Source organism: Elephantulus edwardii, unplaced genomic scaffold, assembly GCF_000299155.1.
Source record: "Elephantulus edwardii isolate Elephantulus edwardi_28Jun2011 unplaced genomic scaffold, EleEdw1.0 scaffold00245, whole genome shotgun sequence".
Taxonomy (NCBI): Eukaryota; Metazoa; Chordata; class Mammalia; order Macroscelidea; family Macroscelididae; genus Elephantulus; species Elephantulus edwardii.
In genome coordinates, this window is record NW_006399995.1 from 1,584,156 (window position 1) to 1,602,217 (window position 18,062).

Genomic DNA, 18,062 nt, shown 5'->3' on the forward strand with positions numbered 1-18,062 from the left:
CTCCCTCACCATTAGGCTACCATAGCTCTCTTTTTCAGTTAGTGTCAAGTACTACCCTTTGGTACTCCTCGGAGACTCTGCCTGACTCATGAGGGGCTGTAGACTGAAGGCCCTGGGACCAAAGACTTAGCATGAGGTGAGGGTCTGCAGGGAAGGAACCCACCTGTCCTTCCTCTCCCCTCAGACATGACAGCGAGGTCCTGCTCTGGCTCCAGACTCCCAGAGCCTTTGCAGCACTACCTGAGATTCTCACACACCAGGAGGAATAGGAAGACGCCTGCTTAAATCCTCAAATCTGCAGAGAAAAATAGTCTCTCAGAGTCAGCTTGGAGAGAGAAAACACTGACAAAAAGTGTTTGGTGATAAGACTCACCAAATGACTAGTGCCATAAACATTGCAATATTGATCAGTCTGTCCGGGAAAATAAATCGATCAGGTGCTCACATCATGCCATTGGATCAATTCCACGCCAGCTGAGAAGCTAAGAGAGTTCTTTGTTGGACAGCATGTTAACACCTTTTTTGATATTTTTCATAATTTTATGATAAACCACACGATTACATCTAAAAATGACTGTATTGTTCTTGTTATGTACTGTTGAGACACCTGCGACTTATAGTGACCCTATGTACAATAGTCTTAAACTCTGCTCTATCCTGTGCCAATCTTATTATGTCTGACACACCTACCCTTATTACCCCAGTCACTGAATCAATCCATCTCATCGAGATTCTTTGTCTCCTGTGCTGTCCCTCAACCCTCCCAAGCATCCCTCTCCAAGAACTGGTCCCTCTTTGCAACATGTTCAAAGTATGTGAGATGAAGTTTCAGAATCCTTGCCTCCAAGGAACAGCCTGGTTTCACCCTTTCCAGGTCAAACCTGTTCATTCTCTTAGTAGTTCATGGTATATTCAATACTCTTCTCCAATACCACAGGTCAAAGACATCAATTCTTCTATTATCCCTATTCATTGTCCAGCTCTCTGATGCATAGCAAGTGATTGCAAAGACCATGGCCTATATCAGGTGCACCTTAATCTCCAGACTAACATCATTGCTCTTTAGTTCTTTGGAGAGGTCTCTGACAGCAGACTTTTCCCAATGCAATATGTCTTTTAATATCTTTGCTGCTGGTGCCAAGAGTATTGATTGTGGAGCCAAGCAAACTAAAGCTGTTTACAATCTCAATTTCTTCACCATTCATCATGATGCTGTCAGTCAACACAGTAGTGAGAATCTTTGTGTTCTTGATATTGAGCGTCAATCCATATTGAAGACTACAGTTCTTGATCTTCTGCAGCAAGTGCTTCAGGTCCTCCTCAGATTCAGCAAGCAGGGTTGTATCATCTGTGTTGACTGTTGTAGCTAAGAAAGAAGTCAGTGAAAGAGAGACATAAAGTTATACATTTTATTCAAGGGGAGCTCCCAGATGAGATTCTCCATTCTGAAGATGCAGAGCATAGAATTTGTACCCTTGCGGGGGCTAGAGAGGGTTTTAATAATGGAGTCTCTAGGGATGAAAGGGAATTACATTGCACTGTGATTTATGGTTTGCCTGTTAACTCAGCCAGGCAGGTGAGGCCATTTGCTCTTCTTATCAGCATTTGAATTCTTCCTTCTCCTCCTTGGCCCCTTTGTGTTGGCCTAACAATCTGCATAATGTAGATTGTTGGTGAGTCTTCCTCCAATTCTGATGCCACTTTTCTCCAAATATAGCCCAAATAGAGATAAGACACATCCCCGGCATACAGCCTTCCCTATTTTGAACCATGTAGTGTTCCTTTGCTCAGTTCTGATGACTGCCTCCTGGTCCATGGTTTCACATAAGCATGATCAAGTGTTCTGGGATTCCCATTCTTCTCAGAGTCAGCTACAGTTTGTGTTTAATGGCAGGGTCCTCAGAATAGAAGTTGCACGCAAGTAGTTAAAGCAGATGTACGTGTGAGGAGGGGAATTAGAGACTACCTCTTGATCCTTGGATCCAAATGAAATAGTTCCTGACCAGAGATTGTTGTTAGATTCTGTCAGATTGGACTCCAATTCATGGGGGCCTTATGCACAACACAGTGAAATGCTGCCCTGTCCTGCACCATTTCCACCATGTGAGCTATAAAGTTGTCATTGGCTGATATTTGGAAGCAGCTGTTCACCACACCTTTCTTCCTCATCTCTCTTAATCCGGAAGCTTCACTGAAACTCGTTCACCATAACAGGAACACACTAATAGAGGTGGTGGCTGCTCACGAGGTACATTTGCCAGGAATTGAACCTCTGGCATGGAAAGGGAGACTCTACCTTTGAATCACCAGTCATTGTATATTGTTGAATAGGAACCAGCCCATAGCTGACCATGTAGTGGGTTCTCAGAGGCAGTAAATTGCATGGGAGTAGATTGTCCATCTTTCTCTCCCACAGCAGCTGGTGGATTTAAGCCCTGCATCTTTGGATTGGTTGCACAATTCCTTACCATTAAGCCACCAGAGCTCCAAATCATCACTACTTGCATACAAGTCACTTGGGAAAGGGCTTCTCCATGCACTAATGGGATAGATCTACCAATTACTATGTGCTCAGTGCTAGTGGCATATTGGTGAGGAGCTGTGCTGCCAACCCTAAGGTACACGGTTCAAATCCACCAGCTGCTTTGCAGGAGAGATGGACAATCTCTTCCTCATGTGATTATACTGCATCTGAAAACCTGCTGAAAGGTCAGCTATGGGTCAGTTCCCGTTTCGTGACACTCAACAACAAGAATAACTTAAGTCCTAACTGTTGTTACTATGTACTGTCAGGTTGGAAATGACTCATAACTGACCCTCTAGCGGGTGTTCAGAGGGAGTAAATGGCATTGGAGGAGATTGTCCACCTTTCTTCTATGCAGCAGTTGATGGAAGGAAACCTTGTGCCTTTATTGAATCCTTACTGTAGTTCCATTGTTTCTTATGCCTGGGTGTCTGCACAGTGTTTTACAGCCACTAAATAACCCTTTCTCGGCCTGGCTTGCCTCCCTGATGACATCTGGGCTACTCAGAGCTTTCTAGGATGCTGAAACTAGAGAAGCTCCCCTTTCCCTGAAGGGTCCTTTCTACCCAGGGCTGACAGCACTCACCACGACCCAGCAGCAAGGTAGGGGGCCCACTGACTTTCATCACTCCCTCCCTACTGCTGCCAGGCCATTCAAACCTTGCCCAAATATTTGCAGGCACGCACAAATCCTGAACAAACACTTGCCCGCAGAGTTAAATTGTTTGTGGTGTTTAGTATTCTATGCTGCTGTTGCCTCGCACACACTTCATGGGTTTCGAATGGGACGAGCGGCAAGCACGTTTTGGAGTGTGTCCATGGCAGAGAAGCAGAGGGCGAGTCTGTGTGTGGGAAGCATCTAGTCCATTCCAAGCCCCTGCTTGCCCTCCCCCGCCTAGCACCTGATGTGATTATTCTGAGCTAAAAATAGGAGTGTTATCACAGCTCTTCTGCAGGTGGGAAGCTTTGTGGAAAGAGAAAGATTGTCTTTGTGCTTTTTCCACCTCCCTTCCCAAGTCCTTGGGTGCCAGATGGAGGGACGCTGTGTGATTATAATGGGTACGCAGGGCCGGGCAGAGGGTGCACCACTCCACTTGTGCTCATGGCAGAAGCCTGATCTGGGCAGCAGTTCTGGGTTTTCTGCACTTAAATGATCTCACACTGCAGTATTTTTAAAAAAAAAAACACCAAAAAAACAAAACAAAACAAAACAAAAAAACAGGCCCTCATCTATATGTACTAAAATTACCTTAGAAAACTGCTGATTTTTGCTCTTCTACAGCCATATTTGGGATGAAACTTGGAGGAAAAAGAGATTAGGGAATATTCAATGTAAATGTGCGCAGAATAAATTCCCATGAATGCAGTCCCTGCTCTGTACAAAGCAATAGTGGCTTCTTAGTCACTGAAACCACCTTAGTCACTGAAACCACCTTAGAGTGCAGTTGTGCCGCGGAGTTGACGGTCCAGGTCAGGAGCCATGGTATAGAACATCAGAGTTTTGGCAGTTTAATTAACCATTCACCTTGGCAACTTTTTAACATATATATAGAAGTGACTCTCATTTTTCCTAGAGTATTACTGTGTTAGATAAGTAGCTGGCATGATTATGCAAATATATCCAGTGGAAACAGGAACCGCTCGTATTGGGAGGAATAAAAGATAGATGCACAGGGGTGAGGAAAGATGTAGTATGGTACAGGTGGGTAGATATTTCCAGGAACTAAAAATGCAGGACCTAAAAGTACAACTCTAGTTATGGACCAGGAAGTGGATCGACAGTGGCAGCAACAATGGATCTAAGTGCTGTAGAGATGGTGGGGGACGGCACATGCTTGGTAGGTTCATTTGGTTGCACGTAAGGTTGCTATGAGTTGAAATGAACTTGATGGCACCTGTCAACAACAGCCCTCAGTTAAGAGTCCCTGGAATGTGCAGACTATCAGGGGTTTGGCTACTAATCAAAAGGTTGGTGGCTTGGATCCTTGGAATGGGGTCCAGTGATGTGCTTGCAAAAGCATGGTTACCACTGGAAATCCTATAGAGGTCCACTCTGACTGGCATGAGGTGGCCAGGAGCTGGAGTGGACTCCACAGTTTGATATTTTTTTTAAAATTCTTGCCCTAGTTTAGTTGTAAGTAATGGTGACGGAGAATGTCAGCACTGGGAAGATGTAGGAGAGAGCTTGATTGAGAATTGCTAGAGAAATGATGTACATTGCCATTTCTCCTGAGTGTGTTGCAATGGATTTAATTATGTACAGTGTGCAAGAGAGAATATGTTGTCGTGGTATAAAGTGTTGTCAGGCTTTTAGAAACTCTTTTTATTCGAGGCTGGCTAAGATGCTATGTTGTTGTTGTTCGTCATCAAGTCAAGCACGACTCATAGCAACCCTATAAATGTAAGGCCTGAAACCTTTCTATAACTCTCATTGTTTATCCAAATTCATAGAGCTTCCTGAGGCATGTTGTTTGGAAAGTAGATGCCACGCCTGCTTCGAGGAGCTCCACCAAACACTGTCCACTGTGGGTAACGGTACTATAGCAAAGAAATTCTCCAATGAGGCGGTCAGTACTTGCTATTGTTATTTGGAGCTGTTGCGTGGATGCTTACCTGTAGTGACTTGATACACAACACAATAAAACCCACTGTTTGGTCCTGCACCATCCTCACAATCATTGCTGGTCGTGAGCTCATTGTGTAGCTTCTGTGTCAATCCATCTCATCCCAGGCCTTCTTCTTTTTCACGGACAGTCTACTTTTCAGTGTAAGATGTCCTTTCGAGGAACTGGTCTCTGATGATAACATAGCCAAATACAATGCCTCACCAACCTCATTTTAAAGGAGCATTTGGGCTGTATTTTTTTTCTAAGGCAAATCTATTCGTTCTTCTGACAGTCCCCGGTATATCTAACATTCTTTGCCAACACCTTAATTCAAAGGCATCAATTCTTTCTTTTTTAATATTTTTTTAATTGGGAAAAACATATTGGGGGTACAAGGAGGTGAGGGTTGGGGGCAGAAGGGTGAGGATGGGCCAGGATGCAGTTACAGAGCTGCACAGTTTGGTCGGTGGGGGGAGCAGGTGAAGGAAATGATGAGGGTCCAGTGGGGACCAGATGCTACAGAGGAATGACAAGCATTTTCCAATAGTAATTAAACCAACTGTCTTATTGATTTGGGAATTGGATGCCGACTCTCTAGCTTCTTCATGCTGAACAGGGGCGTAGATATAAAGGGGGGAAGGGAGGATGCTTTATCACCTTACTGGTGGTCTTGGGTTACAGCTGCTTGCCTTCTTGCTCTGTTAGAAGATATTTTCCTGTCATTTGCTCCCCTCTGGGCTGCAAAGTGATCAATTCTTATATGATTTAATTATAAATGATTTAATCAAAATACCATGGCCTAGGTCCGTCATGCCTTCTTTTTTTGTGCAAAATATTGCTTTATTACAATATCAATGTGGGTAGAGATGGTCAGGGGTTATTTTTTTTAAATTTTTAAAAACTTATTTTTTATTTTATTCTGGTTTACTTACAAAGTTCGTGTACATTGTTTTTTACACCAGATCCTTTCCTTTACCTTTCCCCATCCTTCCCTTCACACATCTAATTGTGCAACCCTGTAGTTACACACACCGCACCCCCACACACCCCTCCCTCCGCCCCGGCTGCTTAGATTCCCATACTTAGTCTTTCAAAGTGGCATCTTTGTTCTTTGCTACCACAAAAAGGCACTTGGCAGCATATTTGCCCAATGCAGTAGGGGACTTGATTTTTTGATTCCTGCTTTCATAGACCTTAACCGTGGATACAGGTAAAACAAAACCCCTGATGAGTTCAGTCTTGACTGTTTTTCTCGATGTTGCCTATTGGTCCAGTGGCGAGGATTTTTCTCTTCTTTATGTTGAGCTGTGATGCACACTGACAGCTGTAGCACTGGACCTTCATCAGCGGCTGCTTCAACTCTTTTCTTTCAGCATAGGGGGGTGTGGTATTTGCAAGTCACAAGTTGTTAATGAGTCTCTCTCCAATCCTGACACTGCTCTTCCTCACACAGTCCAGTTCTCAGATTGTTTACTCACAATTTGGATTGAATAAAAAGATACAACCCTGATAAATACCTTCCTTTATACCACCATCATTCTGTGGGAACAACTGCCTCTTGGCATATAAAGGTTTGACATGAGCACACATACATGTTCGGAAATCCTCATATTTATAGCATGTTTATTTATGTTAGAAATGATATGTTGTGATCCACATAGAGAATAGCCAGTTTTGCATAGTCAATTAAACACATGTAAACATCTTTCTGGTATTGTCTAGTTTTAGCCAAAACTCATCTGACTTCAGCAATGGTAATCTTCATTCAATAATCCTTTCTGAATCTGGCTTGAATGTTTAAGACATCTCTGTAGATATACTGTTACAATAATTTAAAATATTTATAGCAAGCCCATGATAGACGGAGGGGAGATTGAGGTTGTTAACAATTTTCGTTTGCTTGGTTCCACAATCAATGCTCTTGGCATGAGCAGTCAAGAAATCAAAAGACAAATTGCTCCTAGGAAAGCTGCTGTTAGGGACTTCTCAAAAGTGCTGAAGAGCAATGATGTCATTCTGGAGACTAAGGTACAACTGATTCAGGTCATGGTTTTCACAATTACTGTCTATGCCTCACAGAGCTGGACAATGACTAAAGATTACAAAAGAAGAACTGACACCTTTGAGTTATGGTGCTGGAGAAGAGTATTGAACATACTATGGACTTTCAAGAGAACAAACAGGTTTATCCTAGAGAGAGTGAAACCAGGCTATTCCTTGGAGGCAAGGATTTTGAAACTCCATCTCACATACTTTGGGCATATTTCCAGAAGGAGCCAGTCTCTGGAGAAAGAATCATGCTTGAAAGGGTAGAGGAAACAGCACAGGAGAAGAAAACCCTGATGAAATGGATTGACACAGTATCTGGGGTAATGGGGATAGATGTGTTGGAGACAGCAAAACTGGTTCATGATAGAGCAGAGTACAGAGTTGTTGTACATAGGATTGCTATGAGTTGCAGGAGACTTGATGGCACATAACAACAGCAAGCCTTTACTTTCATTTGTTATTAATAATTTTATTGTATATTGAATAATTATTGTATATTGAATAATTAATATTGTTCAATATTTTCTACATTCTCTTGTCTGTCTTTGGAATGGGCACACACACGGATCTCTTTCAGTTGGTTGGCCAGGTGGTTATCTTCCAAAGTTCTTAGCATAAATACGTAAGCATTTCCAATAGTGCATCTGTTTTTTTTTTTTTAGACTTCTCAATTTGCATGTTGTCAATTTCTGGAGCCTTGCTTATTTGACAGTAGCCTTCAGTGCTGCATGAACTTTTGCCTTGACTTTATTATATGCTATCTCAAGCCATTCTTTTTGGTGTATGACTGACTCCGTGTATTCCTTCTATCTTCTTTTGATGTTTCCCATGTAATTCATATTTTCCCCAGAGAATTCTTTAATATTGCAACTTGAGGCTTAAGTTTTTCTTCAGTTCTTAAGAAATGTTGAAAGTGTTGCTCCCTCTAGGTTTTCTAACTGCAGCCCTTTCCACACTTCATTATAACACTTTGCTTTCTATTCTTAAGCCATTCTTTAGCAATTTTGTTGAGTTTTTAACCATCATCATTTATTCCATTTCATTCCAACTCTCATCTGTCAGTTTGTTTTATTGTAATGGATCACGTGTTGCTTTGGTGGTGAAAGTTATGCCGCTGCTATTTCAAAGCCTGCTGAGTCACCCATAGTTTAGTCTGTGAATCTACTGAGTAGAAAGGATTATCAAGAAGGACTTCATGTAGAACAAAACTGAGAAACATAAACAAGGCCGGGATTATTGCTGTTAGAGATTCTTTGAAACTCTCAAGACTACAACCTTAATCACCCTTTGAGCCTCAAATGAAACGCACACTTGAGCTCAACTATCAGCTCGACAATACACAGGCCAAATGGGTGACCAGTGACATTGACCAAGGATAGAGATCTCAGGGTGAGAAGGTGTAGGATGCAAAGATTGATGGAAGTAAGGCTTATAAAGAGAAACAAGGAGCAAGGAGATGAAATTGTGAGCATTGTAATTACTATTATGGAAGATGATGTGTGTGAATGAATAAAAAACTGATGGGTTTAATACACTTTCACTAAAATCACAATAAAAACATAAATTAAAAAAGATAAAATTATGACAATTGAAAAACAAAATTTAGCAATTGACTTCTAAAAAAAAATGGCTTGTCATTGTACCAGTACCATGCTGTTTTGGTTATTACCACTGTGTAGTAGGTTTTGAGGGCTGGGAGTGATATGCCTCCCTCTTCATTTTTGTTTTATTTGGGGTCTCTTGTCTCTCCAAATAAACTTGACAATTTCCCTTTCGATCTCCTTGAAAAATGAGTGTGGTATCTGTATTGGTATTGCATTGTATATGTAGATTGAGTTTGGTAAGATTGTAATTTTCACAATATTGAGTGTTCCTATCCATGAACAGGGCACATTTTCTCATTTCTTTAGGTCTTTTATTGTGTCTTGCAGAACTGTTCTGTAGTTTTCTTTGTATAGTTCTAGTTAGTTTTACTACCAAGTATCTCAATTTGTGGTTGGCTATTGAAAATGGTATTGCTTTCTTGGTTTCCTTCTCTGAGTTCTCTTTGTTACTGTAGAGGAATCCCTCTAATCTTTGGATATTGATCTTATATCCTGCCACTCTACTAAATTGCCTTACTAGCTCTAACAGTTTTTTGTTGAGTCTTTGGGGTTTTCTATGTACACTAGCAATACGAGAGATTCAAATCAAAACCACAATGAGATAACATCTCACTCTAGTAGCAGTGGCAAAGTTTAACAGGCCAGCAAGAAATAAATGTTGGAGAGGATGTGGTGAGATAGGAACTCTTTTCCATTGTTGGTGGGACTGTGCAATGGTATAACCACTCTGGAAGGCAGTTTGGTGTTTCCTCAAAGAGCTGAACAAAGAAATTCCATATGGCTCAGCTATACATTGCCTGGAATATATACCCCAAGAAATTGAGGACTGAATCTCAAACAGAGACTTTTACACCCATGTTCACAGCAGCATTATTCACCATCACAAGAATATGGAATCAACTCAGATGTCCAGTCAAAAACAAATGGATTGAGAAGTTGTGGTACATTCATTTAGTGGAATACTACACAGCACAAAGGAGCAATCATTTTGTAAATTACTATAAAACTTGGGAGGGATTGGAGAGCATTATGCTGAGTGAACTAACTCAGTCCCACAAGGACAAATACTGTACAAGACCATAATTGTAAAATAAGTGTGAGGACCCAAGGGGAGGGTGAAGGTGGAAATAGAAGAATGAGGATGGAGGGGGTAGGGTGTTAATCATAGGGTTGTATAATTCAGTGGGTGGGTGGGGTTAGGGAAATGGGAAGGCTCTTGTGAAAAACAATGTATTCAAACTTTGTAAATGAATCAGCATAATATAAAATTTAAAAAATTATTTAAAAAATATATAAAACCCATGAGGGTGGAAAAAATTCTGTTAAATACAGATTTAAATAAAAATATTTTAAATAAAAAATGGCCATTGAAAATCACATAGATAGCAGTAGAACACTGTATGGTACAGTGTTTAAATATGAGTCTCTCAGGCTGGAAGGTACTAAAACTATGATCCAAAGTAGAGTTGACTTAATGATGTAAATGGAGTAAAACTTTTGAGCCCTACATATTCATTATTCAAAATAAGAAGTGTCCATTAATAACTGAGATGTGGAGTGTATAAAGTATGAATCTAGGAAAATTAAAAATGATCATAAACGAAATAAAATGCTTGAAGACCAAAATGTCTTTGGCATTGGTGAGCCTAATTGTACTGGTATTGGAAATTTTGAATCATACAATCATATGGCCTGCTATGTTGGAAATTACAAATTGAAGAGATGCAACACTGCATTCACTAAAAGAATACTCTAAAAGAATATTTTAAGATCACCACTGGGCCGATCAGCAGCTTCATGATGGATGAAAAAGGAGTTGAGGTTGTTGATAACTTCAGCTTGCTTGATGCTTGGTGCTTGGTTCCAATGAACACTCTTGGCACTAGCAGTCAGGAAAACAAAAGATAAATTGCATTTGGAAAGTCCACTATCAGGGACCTCTCTAGAGTACTGAAGAGCAATGAAGCGAATCTGGAGACTAAAGTGTGCCTGATAAAGGCAATGGTCTTTGCAATTACTTGCTATGCATCTGAGAGCTGGATATTAACTAAGGATGATAGAAGAATTGATGCCTTTGAGTTCTGGTGCTGGAGAAGAGTGCTGAACATATTGTGGACTGCCAAGAGAATAAACAAGTCTGTTCTGGAGAGTGTGGAACCAAGTTGCTCCCTGGAGGCAAGGATTTTGAAGATCTATCTCACATACTTTGGGTATGTGGCCAGGAGGGACCAGTCCTTGGAGAAGGACATCATGCTTGGAAAGGTGGAGAGACAGTGCAGGAGATGAAGACCCAGGACTAGAGCAATGGGCTTAGGTCTGTTGGAAATACGACAGAGTTCAGAGGTTCAGAGCTATGAGCTGCAAGCCACTTGATGGCGTACAACAATAGCAACATCTGAAAATATAGTATTATCAGTGATAGAATAATTAATATATCTATATGCCTACAATAGAGAGAGAGATCAACTGGCCCAGTGGAAAGAAGGTGATGCTACCAAGCCAAAGGTGGTGGGTGACTTTTAATCCGCGGCCCTCGGGCAGTCTTTCATTGTTTTTGTTCAGACATTCCTCTAGGTCCTATAGCCCTGGTTGTACAAGTTTCCGTACATCGGAACACTGTGACACTAATGTGTCAAATGTGTTAATGACTGGCTACCCAACGTGGACAGAGAGTGGGGTGGAGCTCCCCGATTAAAACAAGCTTGGAAGGAGGAGTGGCCTCCACTTCCATAATAGCTTGCCTCCAGAAAACCTATGAACCTGGAGAGAGGATGAAAGGCACCCAAGCGTCGAGGACTCTCCTTCATAGGGTCTCTATGAGTCGACAGTGACTCAATGGCACTTACCAACAACATATGACGACAAGTAAGGCCAGTTAATACTATTATTCAAATTTATGCACAACCACTAAACAGTAAGAAATAGAGGATTTCTTAAATTAAATTTCTTTAAAAACAAGTCCATGAAAGCCAAAATATGACCTTGAGTATATCCTATCTGAATATAGACATTGTGTCAAGAATAATATTGACGTAATGAACACTGAAGAGTTGTGAAAGGACATCAAGGATATCATATGTGAAATAAAGGTCATTTAAAAGACAGGAAAGAAAAGAAAACCAAGATGCATGTTAGGAGATATTCTGAAACTTGCTCTTGAACTTAGAGTACAAAAAGCAAATGGATTAACACTATACCATTTCATTTCTCATTCATGTCAGTGTAAGGCAGCCCCTTTCCAGGAATCTAGATTGATTCCCTTTCAAACACATATTAACCAAGGATTTTGAAGATTTACATACTTTGATTATATGGCCAGGAGGGACTAGTCCTTGGAGAAGTATATCATTCTTGGAAGGGTGGAAGGATGGTGCACCCCGAGGGAGAGGAAGACCCTAGATGAGATAGATTGACACAGTAACTGGGGTGATGGGGGTAGATGTGTCAGAGTCAGTGAGACTGGCTCAGGACAGGGCAGGCTTCAGAGCAATAGCTCTAATATGAGTGCAGGCGACTCAAAGGCCTGTCACAACAGGCGTGAACACAAGGAGGTTGCTAATGTGAATTGGGGAAATGGGATTCTCTCCTCTGTTCCTCTTACTCACAGCTAAACCATTTGTTCTTGTTAGGTGACATCGAGTTGAGTATGACCCACAGTGACCCTATGAACAACAGATCTGAACTCTGTCTTACCCTGCGCCATTCTCACAATCTCTGACGCATTCAGGCTCATTTCTGTACTCACTGCGTCAATCCATTTTAGGAAGGTTAGAAAGTATAACGAGCCCTTTCTTCTTCCCACCCTGCTGCCTTCTAATTCCTGAGCAGTGGAGACCCCGGAGGCCAATTGGTTGCTTGTTCTCTGGTTGGTTGTTTAAACATGATGCACTTAAATTATCTTTTTTGACAAAACTTCCCTAAACTGAGTCTTTTGGGCATTTTAATAATCAAATGCTTTTGAACAGGATCCAGGATGGGGTGACAGCTCTAACAAAGTCACTCTGCATTACCATTAGCATTGTCTTCTTTGTTTCAACATGGGTTTGCAGAAAGAGAAGAGAGGTCATCTGCAAAATGCTCAATTAAAACTAATGTTTTAGCATATGTCCGCTCTGAGCGCTGCATTAGGTACTAAGTGTATGGAATATGGTCAATTGGCTTCCTAGCAAGGTCGTGCCAAAGCATTTAACTGCTCTGTTCATAGTGGCTGGATGAGGACACTGTGACCTGCCTTTAGGAGTCACTTGTTAAGATAAAGAAAAAGGGAATAAAATTGTTTTGTTCTAAACTTAAAGCATTTGTCAGGCTGATGGCATGTGTCAGATCGATGGCATTTGCAATATGGGCTATGGAGCATGCCTTTGGGAGTTTGGCTCTGAGCGTCCTAAAAATGGGCCTTGATCTTCTTTTCCTCACTTCCCCGACACAACCTCTGTGCCTCATCAGTCCCTGCTTTTTCTGGAGCTGTGCTGTGGGGCTTGATGGAATGTCTGAATCACCTTCCCATCTCTGTGTTCTGGGGACAAGCATTCCAATGGGACAGCCCAAGTTCTCCACTTCTCTCCCTTCCTCCTCCCCCAAGTGGTGGATGATGTGCAGAAATGAACCTTTTCCACCACAGGGTGTGTCTGTGAGGGGACATCACTCTGCATTGTCGGAATTTAGTATTACTGGCTGTTGTACATGGCCTGGTGGCAAGGAGCTGCACCATCACAATGGTACATGGCTCAGATCCACCAGCTACTCTGTGGGAGAAAGATGGGCAAACTCCTTCTACGTGATTTACAGCCTCTGAATACCTGCTGGAGGGTCAGCAAAGGGTTGTTTCCGATTCAACAGCACACAACAGAATAACTGTTGTATGTGGTCCCCAAGCATTATTCTGTCTCTTAGACATTTAGGGATCAGGGGACAAGAATGATTGAAAGGTCTCTCATCTGGTGACCTATAAGGAGGAAGCGGGGGAATGTTTGTTGTTGTTAGTTGTTATGGAGACAACTCATAGGAATCTTACAGTGAAGTCTGAACCTCGCTCTATCCTGTGCCATCCCCACCAACTCTGATACACTCAAGTTCATTGTTACAGTCACTGTGTTGTTTCATCGTATGGAGGGTTTTCCTCTCTTTCACTGGCCCTCCACCTTCCCAAGCATGATGAAGACTGGCCCCTCTGAACCCAAACTCCAAGCCTAAAGTATATGAGACAAAGTTCTACAATCCTTGCCTAGGTGACAGAACCCCCAAATGCAATGCAACTGACAAAGTTTCAAATCAGTTCATTCCTGTCTGACCCGCTGCTAAAAATTTGCATTTCAACTATAAAAAGATTCAATGCTGACCTCCATTAATGCCACAAAGGGAAGACAGTGCGCATTAACATTAACAGCACAAAACCAAATCCTGTAAGTCCAGACATGCCCAACAGCCCCAACTCTATTTCCACCAATTCTAACACCAAATGCCTCTCTCTGGGCTACTACTGCTCTACCGCTGGGTCTGAAAACCCCTTGTAATGGCCGCAGGGGCACAGAACTCACACAATCATACTAATGTTGGTGGGGCTTGTTGAAGACATTAATAGGTTATAGTTCAGCTTGGAAAGAGGATGCAATTCTTTAGTCAGGATTGCTCTTCAAGTATTTTCCATCCCTTTGCCACCCACTCCACTCACCAACCACTGCTATTCCAGTGATTTTCCCCCTCCCTTTCCCCTTTTCCAGCTCACACTTCTCTAAACAATATTTCTGATACAATGACTCTGTGTATTCCTTCCATCATCTTTTGATGGTTCCTGGATCAACTCAAGATTTTACCCATAGCATCTCTCAGTACTCCAACTTGAGACTTGAATTTTTCAGTTCTTTTAATTAACTTGAGAAATGTCACATGCATTCTTTCCTTTTTATTCTCCAACTCCAGTTCTTTGCACATTTGCTTATAATGTTTGCTTTGCTTTCTCCATGCTCTAGTGCAATTTTCAGAGTCTCTTCCGTTATCCATTTTGGTCTTTTTCTTTTGTTTTTGTAACCACTTTTTACTCTCTTTATGAATGATCTCTTTGATGTCATCCTATAACCCAAGTGGTTTTCAATCATAAGAGTTCAATGCCTCAAACCTGTTCTGGACATGATTTTTAAATTCAGATGGGATAGATTCAAGGTTGTGGTTCTTATGGACTTGTTTTCATTTTCTCCAGCTTGAATTTGAACTTGCACATGAGTACTTGATGGTCTGTTCCACAGTCAGCACCTGGCCTGGACTTGGCTGCTGAGAGTGAGGTCCCCTAATGAGACTTTTCACAGATGTAGTCCATCTGATTTGATTGATAGTGTTGCTGTTTTTGTTGTTATGTGTCATTGAGTCATGTGTAACTCACAGTGAGCCTATGTACAATAGCTCTGAACCCTCCTCTATCCTGAGCCAATCTCATTGTTTTTAATACACTTTCCCCCATTACCTCAGTCACTGAGTCAATCCATCTCATCCAGGGTCTTCCTCTCCTGCACTGTCTCTCTCCACCCTTCCAAGCGTGATATCCTTCTCCAAGGACTAAACCATCCTTGCAACATGCCCAAAGTATGTGAGACAGAGCTTCAAAATCCTTTCTTCTGAGGAGACATTTGGTTTAACATGCTCCAGGATGAACCTGTTTGTTCTCTTGATAGTCCATGATATGTTTAATATCCTTCTCCAGCAATACAATTCAAATGCTTCAATTTTTCTTCTGCCATCCTTAGCCATTGTCCCTCTCTCTAATGCATAGCAAGTAATTGAGAAGACATGGCTTAGATTAAGCACACCTTAGTCTCTAGACTGACATTGCTTCTATTCAATACTATGGAGAGTTCCCTAAAAGCATATTTTCCCAATGCAATTGATCTTTTGATTTCCTGACTGCTAGTTCTAAGAGTCTTGACTATGGAACCAAGCAAGCTGAAGTGGTTAACAATCTCAATCTCTTCTCCATCTATTATGATGCTGTCAATTGGCCCAGTGGTGAGAAACTTTGTTTTCTTGGTGTTGAGTTTCAATCATATTGAAGAGAAGATGCTGTCAAAAAATATATGGAAAATCTGAGATTTTCTTTATATGAAAAATGACAAAATGTTGGAAGACACAAATGAGAACTAAAAAATACTTATCTTGGGAATATATTTTTTCTGTTTCTTTTCATATACGTGCATCCAAGACTTGTCCAATAAACAGAAAAGTATACTCTACAGAGACTTTTCTGTGAGGCCTTCAAAAGAGGCCTAAAAACCTTTGTGCCTGAGGTCATATATCTGTTCCATCTCTGCACGTTCTCTCTGAGCCGATGCTTTATTTTGTCAGGACCACCATGTCTGATAAGGGCACGGAAATCGCTGGAATGGGAAGACCAAGGATCCCCTAAGCTAGTGATAACAGAGTAAGGGAGGGTGATAAGAAAGATGTTTTGAAGATGAAATAAATAAAATAAGTTGGTCACTGCCTCATGAGGTACATGAGGAAGAGTCAAAGTGTTTCCTGGTTATTGCTTCGGTCACTTGCTGGGTGAGCAGAGCATGTCCAAGAGCATGGGGCTCAAGGGCTCAGGAAAACCTCCTTCATTATTTGCTCTGAAAGATGGTTCTCTCTCTTTCTCTGTGTCTCTGTTTGTTTGTCTTTCTTTTTCCACACACACAGGCCTTTTATAAAATCATCTTGACTCTCTTCCCTTAGAGACAATTTGAAATATTATAGATACAAATTTATTTTTACTTTTGCGTATAATGGGCCTCATTTTTCTCTAAGTATTGGTTCCCAGGCGTGAATGCTCATCAGGATGGCCTGCAAAGCTTTTTCTTGCTTTAGCTCCGTGCCCTGACCCCTTGCACTGGGAGATTCTGATTCAGTGGAACTGAGGCATCTGCATTTTCAGTTCTCAGGAAATTCTGATGAGGAGCCAGGCTTGGGAATCACTGATCCGAGTCACCAGCTTCCAGATTTACAGCCCAAGCTCTGGTTACATCAGCACTTTATTTCTTTGAGAAAATTGTGGGCAATCATTTTAGGGTAGAAGTAAATGGTGCTTTATTAACCCAACCAAACTCCAGATGAGTTACTGAGTACTTGCTTTTGGCAGACTTTTGGGATAGGTACTTTCTAAGAATTCTTTAAGTAAATTTATTGTAATCCTTACTGACAAGTTATGAAGATGACAAACTACGTATAAAGATTAGTAGCATCCTTCCTTGTGTGTAAGCTGAGAAAACTGAAGACAAAGAGGTTGGATAATTTCTTTGAGTAACTGGCCAAGTGAAGGGATACAATATGAACCCAACTAACTTGTTTTAGGAAGGGAGCCCACCTCTTAACTACTAGACTGGGTTGCCAGTTTATTGAATTAATGATGACACTGGAATTAATTCTTCACCTAGTTTTCTGCCTGTTGGAGAGACCATGCCAACAATAATTATTAGTGGGAAGGTGTCATGGGTGTCAGATCCCATAATTGTTGATCAGAAAATTAGTGAAGAAAATCTTGTTACTTCTTTGTCAGAAGAACCAGAGAGGGGGGAAAGTAAACAAAATCAGAAACAAAAGGCAAGCCCCTAAAAGCCTCATTATACTTTCCTAAATATTTGATCCAGTTTGGGAGGTTTGGTGGCCTAGTGGCAAGAATTTCTGCTGCAATCCCAAAGGCATACTGTTCAAAGCCATGAGCTGTTCCGTGGGAGAAGGATGGGCAATCTCCTCCCGTTCCATTAACTGTCTCTGTAAACCCGCTGGAGGGCTAGTCACAGTTCAGCTCCAACTCTGTGGTACACAACAACACAACAAGATCTTTTAGTCTAGTCTTTTTAAGAAGAATTACATTTCAATTATTATTTATACATAAAATCTTTTCTTGAACAGTCAATGCATCCAGACAACTACACCCATAAGATGTTTCTTCTGTTTTTACCACCATAAATCCTTGAGAGACTGTTAATAGTAACACTGACTTAATCACTCTGATGCCTCTTATTGCTAATGGGGAAAGTAAAAATAGAAGTGTGAGACATTGCTTTCTGAAACTTGCCAGGCTTCAGTGGAGCAGAAGCATGGAGCTGGAAAGTGAGACCCAGAAATGTCCTGGGATGGTGATGACGGTGACGACGTCAGCTCCATCATCTTGTTCTTATATGGTTCTTTAGGTAACATTTCCCCTTAGCACTCTAATAGCCTAGGGAGTTAAACTTTAAAAAGATCTAAAAAGTGTTTAATGTTATGACTATATATATAAGTATGAGGAGCGTACAAGTACACACACACACA